This window comes from Lagopus leucura, unplaced genomic scaffold (genome assembly GCF_019238085.1).
Source record: "Lagopus leucura isolate 7727_CA_CO unplaced genomic scaffold, USGS_WTPT01 Super-Scaffold_73, whole genome shotgun sequence".
NCBI lineage: Eukaryota > Metazoa > Chordata > Aves > Galliformes > Phasianidae > Lagopus > Lagopus leucura.
Genome location: NW_024962252.1, coordinates 65,399,393 through 65,411,783, shown reverse-complemented (window position 1 = coordinate 65,411,783; position 12,391 = coordinate 65,399,393). Strand labels below are relative to the sequence as shown.

Here is a 12,391-nt window from a genome sequence, read left to right as displayed (position 1 = left end):
CTAATGAGTGTGTAACCGAAGACCCAGGCTTGTGCATCTGCATTATTTATCCACCTAAAGCGGGAGCTGCTCTATATTTAGCCTGTGATGTCAGCGGGTTGTTTGCATCCTTCGAAAATTGGCAGGAAGCCACCTCTCACATGATATATGAAATCACTGATAAATGCTTCTTTTCACCGAAAGAAAAACAGCCTCATAAATGCAGCTCTTTGCTGCTTTCATCCTCTCCCTCCCCGCCACACTCCCTCCCACCTCTGGGATCTGTCTCCCCGTGGCAAAGCTCGGCAGCAGCTGTGAAGTGGAAATGAGCGCAGGAGGCAGCCACTGCCCTCCCGAGCCCTCCTGCCTCTCCCCACCCTCCTCAGCCCTGGAGCCCAGCCAAAGCCCTGGTGAATCAGGCGGAAGGGAAAAAAGGGAGCGAGGGAGGGAGAGCCGCTTTGCGGGGACGCTGGTATTCCTGGTATGTAATTAGTTTCAGTTGTTTTTAGCAGGCGGGGAGCAGGGGGACGGGAGTGCTCCCACGCTGCTGCACAGTGCAAAAATGGCACCCTGACAGATGCTCATGCTTATCTGTACCAAACGTCTCTGTGATGCGAGCATCCAGCAAAGACATCATACGTTTGTACTTTCAGAGGGGAAAGGCAGCCGGCATGCTTTGCTACGAAACCAAAGGTCGTGCAAAAATAGCTGGTTTTATGTTTGAAAAAATAGCTCCTGCTGCCAGTGCTTCAGCTGCCATTGCCTGGCAGGACTCCACCGAATTTCCACGGCCTGCTTGACGCCAGCTGCGGGCTCTAGCCCTTATTCGGCCACGGGGTGTAAGACAGCTCCATGCAGTTCCTGAGGCATGGCATGCTTTCCAAACCCAGCAGGTGCTGGGGTCACAGTGTGGCTGCATGCTCTGTGGCAGCACCCACCAGGTCACCTTCCTGCTACGGTGTGGCAGAACAGCTGCTACAGCAGCTCAGCACCAGCATGAATGTGAGTGTAGGGAGCAGGCTTAAAGGAGGCTGCTGTGAGTGAGGCTGCTGTGTCCCAAGCAATGCCAGCAGCAGCTGCTTTCCTCATGCCATGAGGAGGGGTGTCTTGAAGGAAAGCTGGGAGGGGGGAGATGCAGCCTTGCTGCAGAACCACAAGGAGCAGATGAATGACTTGGCATGTTCATTAAACAACCTCATTCAGGCTTCCGCTCCACGGGCATTGCTTGTGGGTTTGAACAATAATGAAGCAGGAGGAAAAACCTGCCCCTGAAAAGTTCAGGCTGAACCAGCAAATAAGATCAAATGCAGTTGGAAGTATCATGCGGCCTGCTAATGTTCAGAAATGACATTAATGCAGTTCAAGCTTATTCAAACCAGCATTTTGCTTTGGTTTTGGTGAACAGGGTGACCTGCAGGTTAAACACCAGAGACACATTTGGGAGGAATTAAATAGGGAAAGGTGGGGACAGAGAACAGAAGAAAATTCTTTCAGTATTCAGCATAAAACATCTCTCTATGGAGGAATATACGAGGCAAGGTAATAGATGAGACTGTTGTCCTCCCTGGAAAAACACTGTGAAGGTGTTACATAAAAGCTCATTAAGGAATACAGCCAGCCAGTACAGTGAGGTGATGGTATCTCAGTAGTGCCAGATGTTTGCTGTTCCAGAAAAAAAGGAGGACAGACTGCTCCCCAAAAATTCACTCTGTGTTAGAGGGGTGCTCAAGGAAACTCTGAGTGAGGCTGTAAAATAAAGAACTATAGTATTCATACAGGCAGCTGCCAGAAGCTGCCCATCTTCAAACACCCAGTGGTCCTGACAGTTGGCACTGCCTGAGCACCAGTTTTCTTCACACCTCTCCTTGTTCTGGGAGGTGTTCTCATGGAAGTTCTCATTCTAGTGCAATCAAGTCGTTACACACATCCTGTCTGTGCCTTCAGCATCATTAGCAGCTGAGGAAATGAAGGGAGGAAAGGCTGTACTCAGGACAGGCAGGGCTGGCACCGACACCAGTGGATGGCCCTGGGCAGAAGGAAAACCACAATTAGGAGAGCTGTCATTATTTTCTTCCCTCCACTGAGACCTTGGAGATAACCTGTGAACCTTTGCTCATGAGCATGTTCAGCAGACACAGCTCTGTATCCTCCCCGAGCTCCCTGCAGCATGAAATGGCTCTCTAGGCTGACCACTGCAGAGGGTACCTTATGCTTGCTGCTTCACACTGGAGCATTTAAGGGCCATTCAGCAGATTATCTAACCCTGGAAACACAACCAACTTGTTCTGATGCTCCTGAATCACTCTGCAAAAGCAACACAGATAATGATATAGGATGTCAGTGGCAGAGCTGGGAGGCTAAGCCAGATGTACTGAGTCTCTCTGCAGGGCCAAATCACAGTGCACATCTTCTTTGGCCCCAGCACTTGCATCTCGTGGGCTGTTCATCACCATCAGAAACATGGCTGTTCTCTTCTAGGAGGTCAAAACCATTTTTTACAAATTCTTGCATAGTTTCATAACACAGCTGTAACTCGGTTCTTTACTACTTGAGCAAAAGACAAACTGCTCTGTTATATTTCTTCATATACCATTTTGCTTCATGTGAATCTGCAAATGAGGAAAGTATTGACGTATGCCCAAAGTCCCTAAATCCAAAGCATTTCATAAGAAATAAGCCGTTAGTGACCTACCATTCTCTTGCATCCAGAACAATTTCCATCTGAAATCCTGACAACAATGGGGTGATTCAAAGCCCACAGATGTTTCATGAAGATTTTCTCAGAACATCCAGTCAGATGGATTTCACACGTGGTCTCTGTTTGCCATCGGACAAACACAATATATACTAGATTCACCTTTACCCATACACCACTTGACTGAGGCTTCATCAAAGAAAGTATGCTTTTCATCATGCTTTATACTGGCAGCAGAGCTGTGCCCAGAAGCACTTTGTGCTAAGCCTTTTTCTTTTCAATACTTATGGGCTTATTGCTCATCCTCTCTCATTCAGGACATGGTAGGGGCTCAATGAAGGGGAATGTCGCTTCCAATGTGGTTGTGGCGTGGCAAGTGGAGAGCCTTTTTACGCTGGGCTGGGGAAGAGAAATAGATTACTTTCCCCATAGTGTGGTTTTGGAGCTCAGCCTCAATTGTAAATGTGATGCCCTTCAGCATAATCAGCTATTCCCTTGTTTCAAGCTCTCCTAAGTGCCTGATTGACCTTCACTGTCCCTCCAGCTCTTTATCCCGCCTGGCAACAGATAAGATAAAACTCGTCAATGTGTTGGAGAGCTCTCACAGATCATTCCCATGTGCATTAGGTTGTAGTTGTTCCCTGACATTGTGTTGCCCACTTGTCCAGCTTTGGCTGTGATTGATGGAAACTAGCAGAAGTTTTTTAAACAAAAATTGCAGCCCCGTGACAAGGGAAAAGATGGGGTCAGCTTTAGCTCACCAATGTGAGAACTGCAGTGATGAAGCAGGGTCACCTTCTGCACCTTTTCTGTGCATTTTGTGCCCCACCCCCTATCTCTTGGCTGCTGGAGGACAAAATAAGATACAGTGGGACCTGTGGGGATTATCTTCCCCTTCCTCTTCCTCTCAGCTTCATCTCATCTGCCTGCTCTTTCCTGCCCTTGCCCTTCTCATGTCTCTTCCTTACCTCTCTCCTAATAAAGCCCCCAAAACTGGTCTCAAAACCCTTTTTACATAATCATGTTGTTGAGATGGTATTTGCAAACTCATTTTGTTTCCTCTGCTTCTCTGTTCAATTCCTTTTATTGTCTTGTCCCTCTAGAGATAGCTTTTCAGGTCAAGGTCTGCCCCGTGTTTCAGATCTGTACAATGCCATACAAAAACTTAAGTCTGTCTGGCCCCTACAGAGCAAAAAAGAGAAACTTCACGTGCATCCAGACCTACCATAAAGCTCAAAAGAAAGATGCTCTGTATTAAATTTGCCTTTCTGTCAGACAGGCTGGGCTCATCCTGTGAGTTGGCCCTGTTGTGCTCATGGGACCCCATGGCTCATAAATGGACATGACTGGACAGTAACAGTGAAAAAACTTGAAAAACTGTTTAAAAAGACTCATCTTTCAGCAAAGACAGGCTCTAAATTCAAGTAATAAAACCTTTACCAAAATCCTGAGCAGCAGAGCTTGAGCTTTTATGAGCATGGCTTGTGGGAACTGAAGCCGGAGGAAACATCCTCACTTTGCAGTCTGAAGTCTCCTGATGGCAATGTGCTTTGTTTGCAGGTAGCGAGGTGAAGCAAATTGTTTGTGGAATGCCTCGTGACAGCCTAGCAGACCTCTGTCCTTCCTGCTGCCAACTGGGGATGGCGTTAGGTGTACATTTTCAGGACCATCTGATGGATATCCCTTCAAACACAACAAACAAGCCATACTCCAATGTGTTCTGGGTACCTGGAAGCAGCTGTAGGGAAACATCTCTTGGTTGGCTCTTCTGCAAACGGATGCCCTGTGCAGTGCAGTGTGGAAGGGGCAGGTGTGATAGGGCACCTTTGGGAGCCTCTGTCCTTGCAGCTGACAGGCCTTGTTGGTGCCTCTCCACAGGCTCCTGAAGGAGGCCAAGAGGAGGCAGCTGGCAGGGTGAGGTGGGCAGGGGCCGAGGGCCCCAGGCAGCAGTGAAGGGAAGGCGTGCCTCCATGCAGCAGATTAATTGTTCCTCACTGCTGTTTCCTGACTCTTTGAGAAGATCCTTATAAAGCCTGAAGTGGAAACAGTGATGCGGAGCTGGGGAGCCACTACCTAATTTCCTCCTGGCTGTACCACATGCCGCCTACGGCTGGTGGGGTGAGGCTTCCCTGAAGCAGCAGCTCTCCTGATAGCAGGTCGTCTGGATCACAAGGAGTGTGCACACCAAGGGAGTGAGCTGTTGGCTGCTTTGCTGCTCTCTTCTGTTTTTAATTTGGGAAAGCTGTTCATTCTGCGCTTGCAGGGTGGGGGGAGGATGCTGCTGCTCTTCTGCTCTTAGTGACTGTGGTCTGCAGGTCACAAACAGCTCCTTCAGCAACCTAGGGGTGCCCAAGTTGTGTTACCTCAGTTGGTGGCTGGTTAGCAGCCCGCACTGCACTCAGCCAGGAAATCGTGGTGGTGGAGACAGGAAAGGTCCCAGAGATGAAGGTAGCACAGCAGGAGGGTGTGCAGTAGCATCCCCAGCCTCCTGCAGGCTCCTTGGCAGCACTGGCAAGGCTGAGCCCAATCACGCTGGTAGCCATGTGAGCACTGGGAGGTGGCTGCCCTCCAGCCCCAGGCTGTGGCAGGCTGACACCCATAGTCACCTCCTCACACCCTGCCCTTGGCCTGGCTCCTGAGATCAGATATTCCAGCCCTGCATGGCTGTGACTCCCACTGCTTTGGGTCAGGGGTTGGATGGAAGGACACAGCCATGGCTGCTAGCTGTGGTGTGGCACAGTGACTCACTGCTCCACAGCTTCATACACATGATGGGTGTCGTCTGGACTTTTCCTGCTCCATCCCAGCGACCTTCCTTCCCGCTGGGCTGAGCGAATAGACACATGAGGGGTGACCATCCCCAGGGGAAGCTGGTGAGTGCCTGTTTGCCAGGCTTCTCCTCCAGCTGGATAGCAGTGGGCACCAAAATAAAGACAAAAACTTTCTAGTCGTTTAACTCCATTCCTGCATATCAACCACAGAACAGCTGTAGGAGAGACTGGCTGCAGAGGGGCCATACACATCACTGTGTGTTTGTGTCTCTCCTTTAAGAGCCTATCCCAGCAGAGCTCACGTTGCCATGACTAAACCATTTCCCTCAAGGGCCTGGTCAGTGAAGATGTGCACAATGTGCACCATCCATTTAAATCCATAACAAACACATGCACATGTTTTGTGCAATGAGGAGGCCTCCGACTCATAAAAAAAAATGTGCTTTAAATGGGCTTGGAGGATCTGTGTTGTCATTCAGCTCCGAGGAACAAAGCCCACACCTCCACTGGGGCTGTGCAGGCAGTGAAGGACCGGACCCCACCACCAGCACTCCTTCCCCAGCCACCTCTACGAGACAGAGAAACGCGACCCCGGCACTTTGCTGCTCAGTGCAGACTTCCTGCTCAGCCCTCCCTCCCTGCTGGCTCCTGCACTGAGCACAAAGGAAAATCTGCTTAGCCCTTACTTTCTCACACATGTTTCAGATGTGCAGGGGTGTGATTGTAAACAATGTCATCAGCCGTGCCAGAGCTGTCTGCTCCTACCGCGCTCTGTTCCCAGCACCCCAGGGGTTCCAGTAATAGGGCGTAAAGCAAACAAAGCAAAACAGTAATCTGCTGTTCCAATTGCATTTTTGTTTTTAGAAAATGTTAATGATAGGTTATGTGATTACCCTAGGTTTGGCTCCACTTACTCTTTATTAAGCACATCTGGTATTTAGTAACAGTGTAAGTAGCAGGAGTTTTTCTGGCGCGCAAATAAGATTATCCAATGTTGCCATGCAGCATGGAAACTCCTCAGGGAAGCCAGTAAGCTGTGCGGAGATACAAGACTTTCTTGTCGGCCGGGCAGCCGGCCAGGATAGCTGAAAAATGTGGATTGGCATGGAGCTGTTGCCACGCAAACACTTCTGGAAATTTCTGTGTCAAGGCCTGCCAAATCCTTTATATGTAACATGAGTTTCTGTCTTCCTCAGCAGCCCATTCTGAGCCTAAGCTCTCCTGTGCGCTTTAAAAAGGAAAGAAAAAAAAAAAAAGAAAAGAAATCCGATGCAATCCTTGGGTCCTGTTTCCAGAGCACCACTGCCAAGCTAACGATTTCACTGAATTAGGGGGAATTTCCTCAAACATTCGCCTGAGCTACATTAAGTACAACATGTGGGAGACAACTGTGTTTCCTGGAGAAGAAAGGAAAGCTGTCTCATTCGGTGGAGACTGCCCAGCGTCTAGCGAGAGAAAAACAACCCGCCATGACAAGAAAATGTTTTTTAAAACTTGGCAGAAGAAGTGGGTTTTATTTATTTTGAACTTCTTTTCTGGTCTGGCCAACGTAGCTCATGGCGAGCACGGTGGCAGAGGGAAGAGGTGTTGCCGCTGGAGCCTGCAGCATGGAGCCAGCAGGTCTGGGCTCTGTTTCTGGCTCTGCCATGGCGTTAGCCTTCCTGTGAGGCTCAGCAAAGGCCTCAGAGCTGGGTCCCATCAGGACCTGAGCTCCTCTGCGGGTTTAATAGAGGTAGTGTTTGCTGGTTTCATATATATTTGCATGCATGTAGGCTCTGCATCCAAAAATCACTAATCCTCTAGGTTCCTTAGGGGAAGCGCTGGGAAGGATATGGAGCAGAAAAGCAAACGTTCGTCTGTTGCTCCGCTGTACTTGGCTCCTACTCTTGCAAGGCACTGGCCCTGAGAGCTTTAAACTTGGTTGCTCAGCATCTGGGGATCTTAGTGGGTGTTCCTTACAAACCCCGGTCAGCGCTGGCTCTCCCGCTCTAACAATGGGACACACATATTTACAGCACAAGATTGTTGACTTAGTGATGGTGCCCTTGGGAAACAGTTAGCCCAGCCAGTTTCTAGATTTTTTTTTTTCAATGAAAAAAGTATTCAGAGTAGAAGCTGGTCATGAGCAAAGGAGATTCAGTACAGCAACTTAACATCACACTGTACACAATTTCTATATGGCTGGTGTCCAGCTCCAGCGCTCCGTTTCTGTGTGGCTCTCCTGTCGGTGGGCCAGTTCACAGCACGGTGGGGAAGTCCCTGGATGAGGCCCACAAAAGCAGTGCAAAAAAACCTCCCGCCAGGCACTGGCTGGAGCTGCCTGGTGTCTTAGCTGTCCTCTGCGGTGAACTTCTGATGCAACTTCCAGCCACAGGAAAGAGCATCTCATCCAAAGAGCTGACTTGCCTCCAAGCTGCATACCAGCATAATGGGAAGAGGGGATCTGGCTCTACTGCAGTGTGCCTGTGACCAGAGGAACCTCTCTACTACCAGGAAGGACAAGAGAAGGGGTATCAAGCAGCCTTTTGTCTGTGCGGCACCAAGCACTCGAAAAGCAGAAGAGGATTAACAACAGCGGCACAACAGCCATAGCTGCTAAAGGAGAAACTGATAAGCTGGGGATTTTCCTGTCTGCTGACCCACTCTTTGATACTTACAACTAATAACCTCCCTGTGAGTTAGATTGCACACAAGCAGAGCTTCTTTTCAACCTAGTCTGTAAGTGTCCTTCCCATGATGGTGGCTCCTTTGGCTGTAGTGACATCTGAAGCTTGGGAGGGACGTCTTGCTGGGTATCCAATGGGTAGAGACAGAAAAGATTTCCAGGGCAATGAGGTGAGAGAGGATGAGAATGACTTACAGTGTATGTAAGGGAAGGATTTCAAAGACAGGTTGGATGGGGCTTTCGGCAACCTAGAAGATGTCCCTGCCAATGGCAGTGGGGTTGGAATGTGGTGATCTTTAAGGTCCCTTCCAACCCAAATTGTTCTGTGATTCTGTTATTTCAAGAATCGGGAGGAGGAAGTTGCATGACTTGGAGTGAGAGAAGTGAATTTCCTCAGGGAGGTAAAGACCAAAGAAAAGAAAACATCAGGCAGGAAGAACTGGGGTGGAGAGGGAGAACTGACAAGCAGGAGCAAAGAAATTGAGGAGGATAGTTGCCAGGAATTAGTGGGAATGGGTAATGAGAAAAGAGGGAAGTAGGTAAAACCACTGTGAATAGAAAAAGAGCAAGAGAGGGAGCATAATGGACAAGAGAAGAGAATTATTTTGGGAAGAGAGAATACAGACCAGGAGAGAAAAGAATGATATGGAGAAGACAAATATATCGGAGGTGAAAAGAGGGCAAATAAGAGAGAGACATGGGAGAAAGCAGGTAAAGCAAAGAGACTCACGCTGCTCTTAAGTCAGTGAAGTTTCTTCTTACTGGTTCAGTATTGTGTTGCAATGTCCCAAGAGACATTTTGTTTCTGTGCTTCTTTTGACCACTTCTGGCTGATCATTATGAGTTCCATAACAAAGCAATTATAAGAGAAGGAAGAGAAAATAGCTTAAAAATCACCAGAATGTGTCACAAGGCTTTGTCTGAAGGACTGCTCCCTTCAGAGGGAATTGTTTCTAGAAAATAATTCAGATGCTGACATCCCCAGTGTGCATGTGGCCATCCTTGACGTTGCCTGGGCAAGCTGTTGGGGCTCAAAGATTTCTGAGCCCTCCCACCCACTTTGTTGTAAACGACTCTGTTCTGCCTGGGAGGGACGATGAGGAAGGGAGGATCCCAGCAGATACCTCTTGCCAGAATGCTTGAGAATCCCAATGCTGGCTCTGATCCTGCAGGACTTAACCAACATTTGTTGAAAGTGGAGCAACTCAGAGTGCATGGTGGCTTGGCTCCACACACCACTCAATGGGAAGTCAGAAAAGCAGGAGCAGGCAGTGGGTTTCTGTTCTCATCTGACCCTTCTTTTCTTTCCATGTTTTGCTTATATTAACTCGGTGTCTTTCATTTACTTACTGAAGTGAGACATAAACTTTTTAAATTCAGGAAGCGGATGGACCTGGCAATTACTGCACCGCTAAGAAACATGAAGCCCTTTTCTCTGGAATTATATAATCCCTGCTATGGATATGGGAATTGAACAGTATCTTAACAATATCTTACAACAAAGGGGCAGAGCAGTTTGATTAATATAAGAAAGGCGTGTGACTATTTGGCATGTCTTGAACAGCTGTTCCATGGGATAGCAAATCTGACATAGAATGCCGTGCGCTGGGCCAGGACATCACAGCCAGGTGCTGCCAAGCACTTACCATGCTGGTTCAAATATGTTTGACAAATTCTGGCAGACATCATACCGAGTCAGGTAACGTCTGTCTGCCAATCAGCACAAAACTGGCATAAATACCACACTGTGCACTCTGGCTATTTCAACAGAAACGTAATTGTGTGCTTAGGTCAGATCTGGATCCAGCATGCACAAGAAGGTGCTCCTGTGGTGCCAAAATCTCATATTAATGAAGCTGGAAGTGGAGCCATGGGCATTAGCTGCATGCTCTGAATTCTTAGGAGTGGCAGCAGTTTATGGAAGTGGCTTTTTCAGAACAATCATGAAAGACCATATTATTTTTTTTTTCTGGGGTGACAAAATTATTTCCTTTGTTTTCAATAATCTTAGCATTTGCAAATACTGGGTCAGTCCTTTTGTTTGCTGCACTTGTGCTCTCACTGCAGCCAGTGCTAGAACAACTGGTTCCTCTGCTCTCCATCACTGCTTTTGTCCAGTGCAGCTATGCCAGCCTACTTAAAGATGCTGGCCAAGCATCGTGTTGACCGCATAGCTGTGAAAATAGTGGACCATGCACAAATTGTTGCTTAAACTCAAAAATTTAGCTCATGGAAGATAGAAGGAAGTAACTTGTTGGATCAAACCACCCCCTTCCACACACACACCCTCCCTTGCTTGGTCTTAATGTACATATTCCAGTCATTGCCAGAACGGCCTTGCATATTTTCTTGTTAAAGTTTCATGACCAAATTGAAAATAAGCTTGGAATGATTTCTCTGCCTCTGGGGAAAATCATAGACTCTCGACATTATGCTTAACCATCCCTGCTAGAGATGAGTTATTCCTGGGGCTCATAAAGCATTCTTGAAAGAGTAAAAATTTTGCCTTGTGACTGCAGCATATTGCAGCAAGCATTGAGCACTTTCAAAACAATTTCCGGCAAGGATGTGAAAGGTAGACTGAGATTCAAGGAGACACGTTTTTCTCCACGCTCCCAGCCCTCCTTCCCTGTTCCGTAGGAAATACAGCACAAGACAGAAATCTCAGTAGACTAAGGGGAATACTTCTCCTCATTTTAGAAAGGAAAGCGAGTCTCCAAAATTGAAGCTAAACCTGGTAACTGTAATACCACTTGGCACTTACATGCAGGTTTTCATCTTCAAGCCACTTTACATTAAGAAATGAATCCTCAGGACTCCCCTGTGGAGTAGGTGGCTGAGTATTATCAGGCCCCTTCTGCACATGGAAAACTGAGGCGGAGATGTTAAGTACCTTGCCTAAAGCCACCAAGGGATTCTGTTGCAGAGATAGGATCAGAGGTTAGTAGTTTTTGCGCATTCAATTCCCATGTCTATTGTGTCACTTCAGTACAGAGCCAAAATTGAATATGGTGATGACCCAGGAGTGGAGTGATTCTAGCTGGTCAAATCCGTGCACGGCTCTTTCAGTGGTCAGAGCCATATGGCTGCATACAATGGAATGGAGAAAGAAGACCTAACAGGTAGGATGAAGAAGTGTCACTCTCTTTGACTTCCCTAAGCACATGTTGGTCACTAGACCAGCTCTCCTGTAGCTGAGTTTTCATGTAAAGGTACAAGGCTAAATATTTTCCTTGGTGGCTCTTTTCACAGAAAGAAATACACCTTTAGATGGAGATGCTGCAAAACAGAAGACTCCCTCTACAGCTAATTCATGCTTGAGCAGGAGCGTGAAATCAAACCCAGACCCTGTGCCCTAGGCTAAAGCAATTTCTTGAATAGTTTTAGAACTGTTTAGAACCCTGTGCTCTGTGGTCCTCACATTATGCAGTCTGAGGAGTCTGGATGTCCATCCAGCAGGACATGTGGGGTTGGATACAGCCCTGTTCTGAAGACATCAAGATGGAAGGAGTAGGAAGCCTGTACAGACTCTGGGCACATCATCTGATGAGGAACACAGGTACTCTGCACAAGACTAATGGGGTTTTACACACCTCACCTCACTCCCTGACTAGAACGCGTCTGGGACAGGCAACGCATATCAAAAAGAGAGCTCAAGGTGAAAACGAGAGAGGTAAACTGTTACCAATTGCCACACAGTTGCTGCTAGGAATAAAAGGAACAGCATTCCCATTAGTTCATGAAAGAATGCTCCAGTTTCAGTATTCTTCAGGGAAAGACAGGCTGACTTTTCCTTTACCAAATGCCTATTTCAACCAGCAGCATTTCCTGCATGTCGTAGAACCATGTTGCTGTCACGTGAAGATGTCATCAGGCATTAAAGCGTAAGAACAGGCTTGTATCTCCCACAAGCTGCCAATGTATATTTATGGGTGTATATTTAGGATGATACATAATAAAGGAAATGTTCCTGTAATGCTTTTGATTGCTGATGTTTTATTTCTGACCCTTGCATTACTGTGGAACTGGAACGAATACATCCATCTACCCTCTGACTGCAGCTCTTCACGTAGCACACATAGTATTCTAGTTGGGAATTTTGCACCTGAGGGGGCTTTCGTTTTGGAACAGAATCAGAGGGTTTGAAAATGGAGACCAATCAACAGCCAAGGTTTACTGTGTTTATGCTCTGGAAAAATGGAAATCCCCAGCTGCTGCATGAAGTGGCCTGGGTAAGGATGATTCTTGCAGTGAGAATACAGAACCGTGTTTGCACTGAGA

The 12,391-nt window shown here is 47.5% G+C and overlaps 1 long non-coding RNA gene across 1 annotated transcript; it reads left to right on the top strand.

The window, feature by feature from the left end:
* Positions 1 to 329: 329 nt before the first annotated feature.
* LOC122174921 lies at positions 330 to 12,055 on the top strand. Its single transcript, XR_006177265.1, has 3 exons — positions 330 to 460; positions 11,100 to 11,232; positions 11,363 to 12,055. It is a non-coding gene; the product is annotated as an uncharacterized LOC122174921 (long non-coding RNA).
* The last annotated feature ends 336 nt before the right edge of the window (positions 12,056 to 12,391 follow it).